Source organism: Platichthys flesus, chromosome 18 (assembly GCF_949316205.1).
Source record: "Platichthys flesus chromosome 18, fPlaFle2.1, whole genome shotgun sequence".
Classification (NCBI taxonomy): Eukaryota; Metazoa; Chordata; class Actinopteri; order Pleuronectiformes; family Pleuronectidae; genus Platichthys; species Platichthys flesus.
The window spans coordinates 2,453,497-2,465,996 of record NC_084962.1 but is presented as its reverse complement, the minus strand read 5'-3'; the positions used below and the strand labels follow the sequence as shown (position 1 = coordinate 2,465,996).

General features: G+C 41.8%; 30 non-coding genes across 30 annotated transcripts; all 30 read right to left on the bottom strand.

Moving 5' to 3' along the window:
• Window positions 1–6: 6 nt before the first annotated feature.
• On the bottom strand, window positions 7–78 carry trnag-ucc (transfer RNA glycine (anticodon UCC)). The gene has a single exon. It is a non-coding gene; the product is annotated as a tRNA-Gly (tRNA).
• Window positions 79–177: 99 nt separating this feature from the next.
• On the bottom strand, window positions 178–259 carry trnas-uga (transfer RNA serine (anticodon UGA)). Its single transcript has one exon. It is a non-coding gene; the product is annotated as a tRNA-Ser (tRNA).
• Window positions 260–597: 338 nt separating this feature from the next.
• trnas-uga (transfer RNA serine (anticodon UGA)) lies at window positions 598–679 on the bottom strand. The gene has a single exon. It is a non-coding gene; the product is annotated as a tRNA-Ser (tRNA).
• A 449-nt stretch (window positions 680–1,128) lies between these two features.
• Window positions 1,129–1,207, bottom strand: trnas-aga (transfer RNA serine (anticodon AGA)). Its single transcript has one exon. It is a non-coding gene; the product is annotated as a tRNA-Ser (tRNA).
• Window positions 1,208–1,377: 170 nt separating this feature from the next.
• On the bottom strand, window positions 1,378–1,449 carry trnag-ucc (transfer RNA glycine (anticodon UCC)). Its single transcript has one exon. It is a non-coding gene; the product is annotated as a tRNA-Gly (tRNA).
• A 348-nt stretch (window positions 1,450–1,797) lies between these two features.
• trnag-ucc (transfer RNA glycine (anticodon UCC)) lies at window positions 1,798–1,869 on the bottom strand. The gene has a single exon. It is a non-coding gene; the product is annotated as a tRNA-Gly (tRNA).
• Window positions 1,870–2,139: 270 nt separating this feature from the next.
• Window positions 2,140–2,211, bottom strand: trnag-ucc (transfer RNA glycine (anticodon UCC)). Its single transcript has one exon. It is a non-coding gene; the product is annotated as a tRNA-Gly (tRNA).
• A 301-nt stretch (window positions 2,212–2,512) lies between these two features.
• On the bottom strand, window positions 2,513–2,594 carry trnas-aga (transfer RNA serine (anticodon AGA)). The gene has a single exon. It is a non-coding gene; the product is annotated as a tRNA-Ser (tRNA).
• A 598-nt stretch (window positions 2,595–3,192) lies between these two features.
• Window positions 3,193–3,274, bottom strand: trnas-uga (transfer RNA serine (anticodon UGA)). The gene has a single exon. It is a non-coding gene; the product is annotated as a tRNA-Ser (tRNA).
• Window positions 3,275–3,612: 338 nt separating this feature from the next.
• trnas-uga (transfer RNA serine (anticodon UGA)) lies at window positions 3,613–3,694 on the bottom strand. Its single transcript has one exon. It is a non-coding gene; the product is annotated as a tRNA-Ser (tRNA).
• A 449-nt stretch (window positions 3,695–4,143) lies between these two features.
• trnas-aga (transfer RNA serine (anticodon AGA)) lies at window positions 4,144–4,222 on the bottom strand. The gene has a single exon. It is a non-coding gene; the product is annotated as a tRNA-Ser (tRNA).
• A 170-nt stretch (window positions 4,223–4,392) lies between these two features.
• On the bottom strand, window positions 4,393–4,464 carry trnag-ucc (transfer RNA glycine (anticodon UCC)). The gene has a single exon. It is a non-coding gene; the product is annotated as a tRNA-Gly (tRNA).
• Window positions 4,465–4,812: 348 nt separating this feature from the next.
• Window positions 4,813–4,884, bottom strand: trnag-ucc (transfer RNA glycine (anticodon UCC)). The gene has a single exon. It is a non-coding gene; the product is annotated as a tRNA-Gly (tRNA).
• A 270-nt stretch (window positions 4,885–5,154) lies between these two features.
• Window positions 5,155–5,226, bottom strand: trnag-ucc (transfer RNA glycine (anticodon UCC)). Its single transcript has one exon. It is a non-coding gene; the product is annotated as a tRNA-Gly (tRNA).
• A 301-nt stretch (window positions 5,227–5,527) lies between these two features.
• trnas-aga (transfer RNA serine (anticodon AGA)) lies at window positions 5,528–5,609 on the bottom strand. The gene has a single exon. It is a non-coding gene; the product is annotated as a tRNA-Ser (tRNA).
• Window positions 5,610–6,207: 598 nt separating this feature from the next.
• On the bottom strand, window positions 6,208–6,289 carry trnas-uga (transfer RNA serine (anticodon UGA)). Its single transcript has one exon. It is a non-coding gene; the product is annotated as a tRNA-Ser (tRNA).
• A 338-nt stretch (window positions 6,290–6,627) lies between these two features.
• trnas-uga (transfer RNA serine (anticodon UGA)) lies at window positions 6,628–6,709 on the bottom strand. The gene has a single exon. It is a non-coding gene; the product is annotated as a tRNA-Ser (tRNA).
• Window positions 6,710–7,158: 449 nt separating this feature from the next.
• trnas-aga (transfer RNA serine (anticodon AGA)) lies at window positions 7,159–7,237 on the bottom strand. The gene has a single exon. It is a non-coding gene; the product is annotated as a tRNA-Ser (tRNA).
• A 170-nt stretch (window positions 7,238–7,407) lies between these two features.
• On the bottom strand, window positions 7,408–7,479 carry trnag-ucc (transfer RNA glycine (anticodon UCC)). The gene has a single exon. It is a non-coding gene; the product is annotated as a tRNA-Gly (tRNA).
• Window positions 7,480–8,091: 612 nt separating this feature from the next.
• On the bottom strand, window positions 8,092–8,163 carry trnar-ucg (transfer RNA arginine (anticodon UCG)). The gene has a single exon. It is a non-coding gene; the product is annotated as a tRNA-Arg (tRNA).
• Window positions 8,164–8,258: 95 nt separating this feature from the next.
• trnas-uga (transfer RNA serine (anticodon UGA)) lies at window positions 8,259–8,341 on the bottom strand. Its single transcript has one exon. It is a non-coding gene; the product is annotated as a tRNA-Ser (tRNA).
• Window positions 8,342–8,925: 584 nt separating this feature from the next.
• On the bottom strand, window positions 8,926–9,007 carry trnas-uga (transfer RNA serine (anticodon UGA)). Its single transcript has one exon. It is a non-coding gene; the product is annotated as a tRNA-Ser (tRNA).
• A 509-nt stretch (window positions 9,008–9,516) lies between these two features.
• trnag-ucc (transfer RNA glycine (anticodon UCC)) lies at window positions 9,517–9,588 on the bottom strand. Its single transcript has one exon. It is a non-coding gene; the product is annotated as a tRNA-Gly (tRNA).
• Window positions 9,589–9,687: 99 nt separating this feature from the next.
• trnas-aga (transfer RNA serine (anticodon AGA)) lies at window positions 9,688–9,769 on the bottom strand. Its single transcript has one exon. It is a non-coding gene; the product is annotated as a tRNA-Ser (tRNA).
• A 260-nt stretch (window positions 9,770–10,029) lies between these two features.
• Window positions 10,030–10,111, bottom strand: trnas-uga (transfer RNA serine (anticodon UGA)). Its single transcript has one exon. It is a non-coding gene; the product is annotated as a tRNA-Ser (tRNA).
• A 256-nt stretch (window positions 10,112–10,367) lies between these two features.
• On the bottom strand, window positions 10,368–10,449 carry trnas-uga (transfer RNA serine (anticodon UGA)). Its single transcript has one exon. It is a non-coding gene; the product is annotated as a tRNA-Ser (tRNA).
• Window positions 10,450–10,696: 247 nt separating this feature from the next.
• Window positions 10,697–10,778, bottom strand: trnas-uga (transfer RNA serine (anticodon UGA)). The gene has a single exon. It is a non-coding gene; the product is annotated as a tRNA-Ser (tRNA).
• A 975-nt stretch (window positions 10,779–11,753) lies between these two features.
• trnag-ucc (transfer RNA glycine (anticodon UCC)) lies at window positions 11,754–11,825 on the bottom strand. Its single transcript has one exon. It is a non-coding gene; the product is annotated as a tRNA-Gly (tRNA).
• A 95-nt stretch (window positions 11,826–11,920) lies between these two features.
• Window positions 11,921–12,002, bottom strand: trnas-uga (transfer RNA serine (anticodon UGA)). Its single transcript has one exon. It is a non-coding gene; the product is annotated as a tRNA-Ser (tRNA).
• Window positions 12,003–12,249: 247 nt separating this feature from the next.
• On the bottom strand, window positions 12,250–12,331 carry trnas-uga (transfer RNA serine (anticodon UGA)). The gene has a single exon. It is a non-coding gene; the product is annotated as a tRNA-Ser (tRNA).
• Between the last annotated feature and the right edge of the window lie 169 nt (window positions 12,332–12,500).

Sequence of the window (12,500 nt, the reverse complement as noted above, 5' to 3'; positions counted from 1 at the left end):
TATAACTGCGATGGCTGGGAATCGAACCCAGGTCAACTGCTTGGAAGGCAGCTATGCTCACCACTATACCACCATCGCCAGAAAGACATTGTTATTTGGCAGCCACAACACGATAAATTTGTGAAATAACAATATTTCCAGCTGTTTTGTCTTGGTTGCTAAACAATGAGAGTCTACCGTTGTTGGCAGGGTTTGAACCTGCGCGGGGAAACCCCAATGGATTTCAAGTCCATCGCCTTAACCACTCGGCCACAACAACCTGATAAATATTGTTGTTTCAATAACTTTCAAGATAATGTAGCAACCAGAGATTGAGATTGTAAATGAAAGTGTTGGGCTAAATATAACTGCGATGGCTGGGAATCGAATCCAGGTCAACTTCTTGGAAGGCAGCTATGTAAATTAAAGTGTTGGGCTTAATATAACTGCGATGGCTGGGAATCAAACCCAGGTCAACTGCTTGGAAGGCAGCTATGCTCACCACTATACCACCATCGCCAGAAAGTCATTCTTATTTGGCAGCCACAACACGATAAATTTGTGAAATAACAATATTGACAGCTGTTTTCTCTTGGTTGCTAAACAATGAGAGTCAACCGTTATTGGCAGGGTTTGAACCTGCGCGGGGAAACCCCAATGGATTTCAAGTCTATCGCCTTAACCACTCTGCCACAACAACCTGACAAATATTGTTATTTCAATAACTTTCAAGATAATGTAGCAACCAGAGTTTGACATTGTAAATGAAAGTGTTGGGCTTAATATAACTGCGATGGCTGGGAATCGAACCCAGGTCAACTGCTTGGAAGGCAGCTATGCCACCATCGCCCCAAAACCAGTGAAATGTGGCTGCAAAAATGCGACAAATGTGGAATACTTTGTAGAGTGCCGAAGTTGAACAGAATGAAAAGAGGGGAAGAAAAGAATAGACGGTTTACCAAAAGTAATGTAACAAATACTTGAAGCTTTCTACATATCTACATTAACACTGAGTACAAGCATGTCAAACTTGCGCAATTGAATGAATCTTTGAAACAGACATTTCACCTTTTGATTCGTATCGGCTAAGCTGTTGCATCGGTATGCTGCCGAACAGTGATAGCTCCATGGACATGAAAAGCAGTTTTTCGTTGCTGGCAGGATTTGAACCTGCGGGGGGAAACCCCAATGGATTTCTAGTCCATCGCCTTAACCACTCGGCCACAACATCCTGATAAATATTGATTTTTCAATAAGTTTCAAGATAATGTAGCAACCAGATATTGAGATTGTAAATGAAAGTGTTGGGCTTAATATAACTGCGATGGCTGGGAATCTAATCCAGGTCAACTGCTTGGAAGGCAGCTATGTAAATTAAAGTGTTGGGCTTAATATAACTGCGATGGCTGGGAATCGAACCCAGGTCAACTGCTTGGAAGGCAGCTATGCTCACCACTATACCACCATCGCCAGAAAGACATTGTTATTTGGCAGCCACAACACGATAAATTTGTGAAATAACAATATTTCCAGCTGTTTTGTCTTGGTTGCTAAACAATGAGAATCTACAGTTTTTGGCAAAGTTTGAACAGGCGCGGGGAAACCCCAATGGATTTCTAGTCCATCGCCTTAACCACTCGGCCACAACAACCTGCCAAATATTGTTATTTCAATAACTTTCAAGGTAATGTAGCAACCAGAGTTTGAGATTGTAAATGAAAGTGTTGGGCTTAATATAACTGCGATGGCTGGGAATCGAACCCAGGTCAACTGCTTGGAAGGCAGCTATGTAAATGAAAGTGTTGGGCTTAATATAACTGCGATGGCTGGGAATCGAACCCAGGTCAACTGCTTGGAAGGCAGCTATGCTCACCACTATACCACCATCGCCAGAAAGACATTGTTATTTGGCAGCCACAACACGATAAATTTGTGAAATAACAATATTTCCAGCTGTTTTGTCTTGGTTGCTAAACAATGAGAATCTACAGTTTTTGGCAAAGTTTGAACAGGCTCGGGGAAACCCCAATGGATTTCTAGTCCATCGCCTTAACCACTCGGCCACAACAACCTGCCAAATATTGTTATTTCAATAACTTTCAAGGTAATGTAGCAACCAGAGTTTGAGATTGTAAATGAAAGTGTTGGGCTTAATATAACTGCAATGGCTGGGAATCGAACCCAGGTCAACTGCTTGGAAGGCAGCTATGCTCACCACTATACCACCATCGCCCCAAAAAGTGAAATGTGGCTGCAAAAATGCGACAAATGTGGAATACTTTGTAGAGTGCCCAAGTTGAACACATTGAAAAGAGGGGAAGAAAAGAATAGACGGTTTACCAAAAGTAATGTAACACATACTTGAAGCTGTCTTCATATCTACATTAACACTGAGTACAAGCATGTCAAACTTGCGCAATTGACTGAGTCTTTGAAACAACAGACATTTCACCTTACGATTCGTATCGGCTAAGCTGTTGCATCGGTATGCTGCTGAACAGTGATAGCTCCATGGACATGAAAAGCAGTTTTTCGTTGCTGGCAGGATTTGAACCTGCGCGGGGAAACCCCAATGGATTTCTAGTCCATCGCCTTAACCACTCGGCCACAACAACCTGGTAATATTGTTGTTTCAATAACTTTCAAGATAATGTGGCAACCAGAGATTGAGATTGTAAATGAAAGTGTTGGGCTTAATATAACTGCGATGGCTGGTAATCGAAACCCATGTCAACTGCTTGGAAGGCAGCTATGCTCACCACTATACAACCATCGCCAGAAAGTCATTGTTATTTGGCAGCCACAACACGATAAATTTGTGAGATAACAATATTTCCAGCTGTTTTGTCTTGGTTGCTAAACAATGAGAGTCTACCGTTGTTGGCAGGGTTTGAACCTGCGCAGGGAAACCCCAAAGGATTTCAAGTCCTTTACCTTAACCACACTGCCACAACAACCTGACAAATACTGTTATTTCAATAACTTTCAAGATAATGTAGCAACCAGAGTTTGAGATTGTAAATGAAAGTGTTGGTCTTAATATAAATGCGATGGCTGGGTATCAAACCCAGGTCAACTGCTTGGAAGGCAGCTATGCTCACCACTATACCACCATCGCCAGAAAGTCATTGTTATTTGGCAGCCACAACACGATAAATTTGTGAAATTTATTTACAGCTGTTTTCTCTTGGTTGCTAAACAATGAGAGTCTACCGTTGTTGGCAGGGTTTGAACCTGCGCGGGGAAACCCCAATGGATTTCAAGTCCATCGCCTTAACCACTCGGCCACAACAACTTGATAAATATTGTTGTTTCAATAACTTTCAAGATAATGTAGCAACCAGAGATTGAGATTGTAAATGAAAGTGTTGGGCTAAATATAACTGCGATGGCTGGGAATCGAATCCAGGTCAACTTCTTGGAAGGCAGCTATGTAAATTAAAGTGTTGGGCTTAATATAACTGCGATGGCTGGGAATCAAACCCAGGTCAACTGCTTGGAAGGCAGCTATGCTCACCACTATACCACCATCGCCAGAAAGTCATTCTTATTTGGCAGCCACAACACGATAAATTTGTGAAATAACAATATTTACAGCTGTTTTCTCTTGGTTGCTAAACAATGAGAGTCAACCGTTATTGGCAGGGTTTGAACCTGCGCGGGGAAACCCCAATGGATTTCAAGTCTATCGCCTTAACCACTCTGCCACAACAACCTGACAAAGATTGTTATTTCAATAACTTTCAAGATAATGTAGCAACCAGAGTTTGACATTGTAAATGAAAGTGTTGGGCTTAATATAACTGCGATGGCTGGGAATCGAACCCAGGTCAACTGCTTGGAAGGCAGCTATGCCACCATCGCCCCAAAACCAGTGAAATGTGGCTGCAAAAATGCGACAAATGTGGAATACTTTGTAGAGTGCCGAAGTTGAACAGAATGAAAAGAGGGGAAGAAAAGAATAGACGGTTTACCAAAAGTAATGTAACAAATACTTGAAGCTTTCTACATATCTACATTAACACTGAGTACAAGCATGTCAAACTTGCGCAATTGAATGAATCTTTGAAACAGACATTTCACCTTTTGATTCGTATCGGCTAAGCTGTTGCATCGGTATGCTGCCGAACAGTGATAGCTCCATGGACATGAAAAGCAGTTTTTCGTTGCTGGCAGGATTTGAACCTGCGGGGGGAAACCCCAATGGATTTCTAGTCCATCGCCTTAACCACTCGGCCACAACATCCTGATAAATATTGATTTTTCAATAAGTTTCAAGATAATGTAGCAACCAGATATTGAGATTGTAAATGAAAGTGTTGGGCTTAATATAACTGCGATGGCTGGGAATCTAATCCAGGTCAACTGCTTGGAAGGCAGCTATGTAAATTAAAGTGTTGGGCTTAATATAACTGCGATGGCTGGGAATCGAACCCAGGTCAACTGCTTGGAAGGCAGCTATGCTCACCACTATACCACCATCGCCAGAAAGACATTGTTATTTGGCAGCCACAACACGATAAATTTGTGAAATAACAATATTTCCAGCTGTTTTGTCTTGGTTGCTAAACAATGAGAATCTACAGTTTTTGGCAAAGTTTGAACAGGCGCGGGGAAACCCCAATGGATTTCTAGTCCATCGCCTTAACCACTCGGCCACAACAACCTGCCAAATATTGTTATTTCAATAACTTTCAAGGTAATGTAGCAACCAGAGTTTGAGATTGTAAATGAAAGTGTTGGGCTTAATATAACTGCGATGGCTGGGAATCGAACCCAGGTCAACTGCTTGGAAGGCAGCTATGTAAATGAAAGTGTTGGGCTTAATATAACTGCGATGGCTGGGAATCGAACCCAGGTCAACTGCTTGGAAGGCAGCTATGCTCACCACTATACCACCATCGCCAGAAAGACATTGTTATTTGGCAGCCACAACACGATAAATTTGTGAAATAACAATATTTCCAGCTGTTTTGTCTTGGTTGCTAAACAATGAGAATCTACAGTTTTTGGCAAAGTTTGAACAGGCTCGGGGAAACCCCAATGGATTTCTAGTCCATCGCCTTAACCACTCGGCCACAACAACCTGCCAAATATTGTTATTTCAATAACTTTCAAGGTAATGTAGCAACCAGAGTTTGAGATTGTAAATGAAAGTGTTGGGCTTAATATAACTGCAATGGCTGGGAATCGAACCCAGGTCAACTGCTTGGAAGGCAGCTATGCTCACCACTATACCACCATCGCCCCAAAAAGTGAAATGTGGCTGCAAAAATGCGACAAATGTGGAATACTTTGTAGAGTGCCCAAGTTGAACACATTGAAAAGAGGGGAAGAAAAGAATAGACGGTTTACCAAAAGTAATGTAACACATACTTGAAGCTGTCTTCATATCTACATTAACACTGAGTACAAGCATGTCAAACTTGCGCAATTGACTGAGTCTTTGAAACAACAGACATTTCACCTTACGATTCGTATCGGCTAAGCTGTTGCATCGGTATGCTGCTGAACAGTGATAGCTCCATGGACATGAAAAGCAGTTTTTCGTTGCTGGCAGGATTTGAACCTGCGCGGGGAAACCCCAATGGATTTCTAGTCCATCGCCTTAACCACTCGGCCACAACAACCTGGTAATATTGTTGTTTCAATAACTTTCAAGATAATGTGGCAACCAGAGATTGAGATTGTAAATGAAAGTGTTGGGCTTAATATAACTGCGATGGCTGGTAATCGAAACCCATGTCAACTGCTTGGAAGGCAGCTATGCTCACCACTATACAACCATCGCCAGAAAGTCATTGTTATTTGGCAGCCACAACACGATAAATTTGTGAGATAACAATATTTCCAGCTGTTTTGTCTTGGTTGCTAAACAATGAGAGTCTACCGTTGTTGGCAGGGTTTGAACCTGCGCAGGGAAACCCCAAAGGATTTCAAGTCCTTTACCTTAACCACACTGCCACAACAACCTGACAAATACTGTTATTTCAATAACTTTCAAGATAATGTAGCAACCAGAGTTTGAGATTGTAAATGAAAGTGTTGGTCTTAATATAAATGCGATGGCTGGGTATCAAACCCAGGTCAACTGCTTGGAAGGCAGCTATGCTCACCACTATACCACCATCGCCAGAAAGTCATTGTTATTTGGCAGCCACAACACGATAAATTTGTGAAATTTATTTACAGCTGTTTTCTCTTGGTTGCTAAACAATGAGAGTCTACCGTTGTTGGCAGGGTTTGAACCTGCGCGGGGAAACCCCAATGGATTTCAAGTCCATCGCCTTAACCACTCGGCCACAACAACCTGATAAATATTGTTGTTTCAATAACTTTCAAGATAATGTAGCAACCAGAGATTGAGATTGTAAATGAAAGTGTTGGGCTAAATATAACTGCGATGGCTGGGAATCGAATCCAGGTCAACTTCTTGGAAGGCAGCTATGTAAATTAAAGTGTTGGGCTTAATATAACTGCGATGGCTGGGAATCAAACCCAGGTCAACTGCTTGGAAGGCAGCTATGCTCACCACTATACCACCATCGCCAGAAAGTCATTCTTATTTGGCAGCCACAACACGATAAATTTGTGAAATAACAATATTTACAGCTGTTTTCTCTTGGTTGCTAAACAATGAGAGTCAACCGTTATTGGCAGGGTTTGAACCTGCGCGGGGAAACCCCAATGGATTTCAAGTCTATCGCCTTAACCACTCTGCCACAACAACCTGACAAATATTGTTATTTCAATAACTTTCAAGATAATGTAGCAACCAGAGTTTGACATTGTAAATGAAAGTGTTGGGCTTAATATAACTGCGATGGCTGGGAATCGAACCCAGGTCAACTGCTTGGAAGGCAGCTATGCCACCATCGCCCCAAAACCAGTGAAATGTGGCTGCAAAAATGCGACAAATGTGGAATACTTTGTAGAGTGCCGAAGTTGAACAGAATGAAAAGAGGGGAAGAAAAGAATAGACGGTTTACCAAAAGTAATGTAACAAATACTTGAAGCTTTCTACATATCTACATTAACACTGAGTACAAGCATGTCAAACTTGCGCAATTGAATGAATCTTTGAAACAGACATTTCACCTTTTGATTCGTATCGGCTAAGCTGTTGCATCGGTATGCTGCCGAACAGTGATAGCTCCATGGACATGAAAAGCAGTTTTTCGTTGCTGGCAGGATTTGAACCTGCGGGGGGAAACCCCAATGGATTTCTAGTCCATCGCCTTAACCACTCGGCCACAACATCCTGATAAATATTGATTTTTCAATAAGTTTCAAGATAATGTAGCAACCAGATATTGAGATTGTAAATGAAAGTGTTGGGCTTAATATAACTGCGATGGCTGGGAATCTAATCCAGGTCAACTGCTTGGAAGGCAGCTATGTAAATTAAAGTGTTGGGCTTAATATAACTGCGATGGCTGGGAATCGAACCCAGGTCAACTGCTTGGAAGGCAGCTATGCTCACCACTATACCACCATCGCCAGAAAGTCATGGTTATTTGGTAGCCACAACACGATAAATTTGTGAGATAACAATATTTCCAGCATTTTTGTCTTGGTTGCTAAACAATGAGAATCTACAGTTTTTGGCAAAGTTTGAACAGGCGCGGGGAAAGCCCAATGGATTTCTAGTCCATCGCCTTAACCACTCGGCCACAACAACCTGCCAAATATTGTTATTTCAATAACTTTCAAGGTAATGTAGCAACCAGAGTTTGAGATTGTAAATGAAAGTGTTGGGCTTAATATAACTGCGATGGCTGGGAATCGAAACCAGGTCAACTGCTTGGAAGGCAGCTATGCTCACCACTATACCACCATCGCCAGAAAGTCATTGTTATTTGGCAGCCACAACACGATAAATTTGTGAGATAACAATATTTCCAGCTGTTTTGTCTTGGTTGCTAAACAATGAGAGTCTACCGTTGTTGGCAGGGTTTAAACCTGCACAGGGAAACCCCAAAGGATTTCAAGTCTATTACCTTAACCACTCTGCCACAACAACCTGACAAATACTGTTATTTCAATAACTTTCAAGATAATGTAGCAACCAGAGTTTGAGATTGTAAATGAAAGTGTTGGTCTTAATATAAATGCGATGGCTGGGAATCGAACCCAGGTCAACTGCTTCGAAGGCAGCTATGCTCACCACTATACCACTATCGCCAGAAAGTCATTGTTAATTGGCAGCCACAACACGATAAATTTGTGAAATTTATTTACAGCTGTTTTCTCTTGGTTGCTAAACAATGAGAGTCTACCGTTGTTGGCAGGGTTTGAACCTGCGCGGGGAAACCCCACTGGATTTCAAGTCCATCGCCTTAACCACTCGGCCACAACAAACTGACAACGATTGTTATTTCAATAACTTTCAAGATAATGTAGCAACTAGAGTTTGAGAATTTAAATGAAAGTGTTGGGCTTAATATAAGTGCGATGGCTGGGAATCGAACCCAGGTAAACTGCTTGGAAGTCAGCTATGCTCACCACTATACCACCATCGCCAGAAAGTCATTGTTATTTGGCAGCCACAACACGATAAATTTGTGAAATTTATTTACAGCTGTTTTCTCTTGGTTGCTAAACAATGAGAGTCTACCGTTGTTGGCAGGGTTTGAACCTGCGCGAGGAAACCCCATTGGATTTCAAGTCCATTACCTTAACCACTCTGCCACAACAACCTGACAAATACTGTTATTTCAATAACTTTCAAGATAATGTAGCAACCAGAGTTTGAGATTGTAAATGAAAGTGTTGGGCTTAATATAACTGCGATGGCTGGTAATCGAACCCAGGTCAACTGCTTGGAAGGCAGCTATGCTCACCACTATACCACCATCGCCAGAAAGTCATTGTTATTTGGCAGCCACAACACGATAAATTTGTGAGATAAAACAATGTCTTGGTTGCTAAACAATGAGAGTCTACTGTTGTTGGCAGGGTTTAAACCTGCACAGGGAAACCCCAAAGGATTTCAAGTCCATCGCCTTAACCACTCGGCCACAACAACCTGACAAAGATTGTTATTTCAATAACTTTCAAGATAATGTAGCAACCAGAGTTTGAGAATTTAAATGAAAGTGTTGGGCTTAATATAAGTGCGATGGCTGGGAATCGAACCCAGGTCAACTGCTTGGAAGGCAGCTATGCTCACCCCTATACCACCATCGCCAGAAAGACATTGTTATTTGGCAGCCGCAACACGATAAATTTGTGAAATAACAATATTTCCAGCTGTTTTGTCTTGGTTGCTAAACAATGAGAATCTACAGTTTTTGGCAAAGTTTGAACAGGCTCGGGGAAACCCCAATGGATTTCTCGTCCATCGCCTTAACCAGTCGGCCACAACAACCTGCCAAATATTGTTATTTCAATAACTTTCAAGTTAATGTAGCAACCATAGTTTGAGATTGTACATGAAATTGTTGGGCTTAATATAACTGCGATGGCTGTTAATCGAACCCAGGTCAACTGCTTGGAAGGCAGCTATGTAAATGAAAGTGTTGGGCTTAATATAACTGCGATGGCTGGGAATCGAACCCAGGTCAACTGCTTGGAAGGCAGCTATGCTCACCACTATACCACCATCGCCAGAAAGACATTGTTATTTGGCAGCCACAACACGATAAATTTGTGAAATAACAATATTTCCAGCTGTTTTGTCTTGGTTGCTAAACAATGAGAGTCTACCGTTGTTGGCAGGGTTTGAACCTGCGCGGGGAAACCCCAATGGATTTCTAGTCCATCGCCTTAACCACTCGGCCACAACAACCTGACGACTATTGTTATTTCAATAACTTTCAAGATAATGTAGCAACCAGAGTTTGAAATTGTAAATGAAAGTGTTGGGTTTAATATAACTGCGATGGCTGGGAATCAAACCCAGGTCAACTGCTTGGAAGGCAGCTATGCTCACCACTATACCACCATCGCCATAAAGTCATTGTTATTTGGCAGCCACAACACGATAAATTTGTGAAATAACAATATTTCCAGCTGTTTTGTCTTGGTTGCTAAACAATGAGAGTCAACCGTTATTGGCAGGGTTTGAACCTGCGTGGGGTAACCCCAATGGATTTCAAGTCCATCGCCTTAACCACTCTGCCACAACAACCTGACAAATACTGTTATTTCAATAACTTTCAAGATAATGTAGCAACCAGAGTTTGAGATTGTAAATGAAAGTGTTGGTCTTAATATAAATGCGATGGCTGGGAATCAAACCCAGGTCAACTGCTTGGAAGGCAGCTATGCTCACCACCATACCACCATCGCCAGAAAGTCATTGTTATTTGGCAGCCACAACACGATAAATTTGTGAAATTTATTTACAGCTGTTTTCTCTTGGTTGCTAAACAATGAGAGTCTACCGTTGTTGGCAGGGTTTGAACCTGCGCGGGGAAACCCCATTGGATTTCAAGTCCATTACCTTAACCACTCTGCCACAACAACCTGACAAATACTGTTATTTCAATAACTTTCAAGATAATGTAGCAACCAGAGTTTGAGATTGTAAATGAAAGTGTTGGGCTTAATATAACTGCGATGGCTGGTAATCGAACCCAGGTCAACTGCTTGGAAGGCAGCTATGCTCACCACTATACCACCATCGCCAGAAAGTCATTGTTATTTGGCAGCCACAACACGATAAATTTGTGAGATAAAACAATGTCTTGGTTGCTAAACAATGAGAGTCTACTGTTGTTGGCAGGGTTTAAACCTGCACAGGGAAACCCCAAAGGATTTCAAGTCCATCGCCTTAACCACTCGGCCACAACAACCTGACAAAGATTGTTATTTCAATAACTTTCAAGATAATGTAGCAACCAGAGTTTGAGAATTTAAATGAAAGTGTTGGGCTTAATATAAGTGCGATGGCTGGGAATCGAACCCAGGTCAACTGCTTGGAAGGCAGCTATGCTCACCCCTATACCACCATCGCCAGAAAGACATTGTTATTTGGCAGCCGCAACACGATAAATTTGTGAAATAACAATATTTCCAGCTGTTTTGTCTTGGTTGCTAAACAATGAGAATCTACAGTTTTTGGCAAAGTTTGAACAGGCTCAGGGAAACCCCAATGGATTTCTCGTCCATCGCCTTAACCAGTCGGCCACAACAACCTGCCAAATATTGTTATTTCAATAACTTTCAAGGTAATGTAGCAACCAGAGTTTGAGATTGTACATGAAAGTGTTGGGCTTAATATAACAGCGATGGCTGGGAATCGAACCCAGGTCAACTGCTTGGAAGGCAGCTATGCTCACCACTATACCACCATCGCCCCAAAAAGTGAAATGTGGCTGCAAAAATGCGACAAATGTGGAATACTTTGTAGAGTGCCCAAGTTGAACACATTGAAAAGAGGGGAAGAAAAGAATAGACGGTTTACCAAAAGTAATGTAACACATACATGAAGCTGTCTTCATATCTACATTAACACTGAGTACAAGCATGTCAAACTTGCGCAATTGACTGAGTCTTTGAAACAACAGACATTTCACCTTACGATTCGTATCGGCTAAGCTGTTGCATCGGTATGCTGCTGAACAGTGATAGCTCCATGGACATGAAAAGCAGTTTTTCGTTGCTGGCAGGATTTGAACCTGCACAGGGAAACCCCAAAGGATTTCAAGTCCATTACCTTAACCACTCTGACACAACAACCTGACAAATACTGTTATTTCAATAACTTTCAAGATAATGTAGCAACCAGAGTTTGAGATTGTAAATGAAAGTGTTGGTCTTAATATAAATGCGATGGCTGGGAATCAAACCCAGGTCAACTGCTTGGAAGGCAGCTATGCTCACCACTACACCACCATCGCCAGAAAGTCATTGTTATTTGGCAGCCACAACACGATAAATTTGTGAAATTTATTTACAGCTGTTTTCTCTTGGTTGCTAAACAATGAGAGTCTACCGTTGTTGGCAGGGTTTGAACCTGCGCGGGGAAACCCCATTGGATTTCAAGTCCATTACCTTAACCACTCTGCCACAACAACCTGACAAATACTGTTATTTCAATAACTTTCAAGATAATGTAGCAACCAGAGTTTGAGATTGCAAATGAAAGTGTTGGGCTTAATATAACTGCGATGGCTGGTAATCGAACCCAGGTCAACTGCTTGGAAGGCAGCTATGCTCACCACTATACCACCATCGCCAGAAAGTCATTGTTATTTGGCAGCCACAACACGATAAATTTGTGAGATAAAACAATGTCTTGGTTGCTAAACAATGAGAGTCTACTGTTGTTGGCAGGGTTTAAACCTGCACAGGGAAACCCCAAAGGATTTCAAGTCCATCGCCTTAACCACTCGGCCACAACAACCTGACAAAGATTGTTATTTCAATAACTTTCAAGATAATGTAGCAACCAGAGTTTGAGAATTTAAATGAAAGTGTTGGGCTTAATATAAGTGCGATGGCTGGGAATCGAACCCAGGTCAACTGCTTGGAAGGCAGCTATGCTCACCCCTATACCACCATCGCCAGAAAGA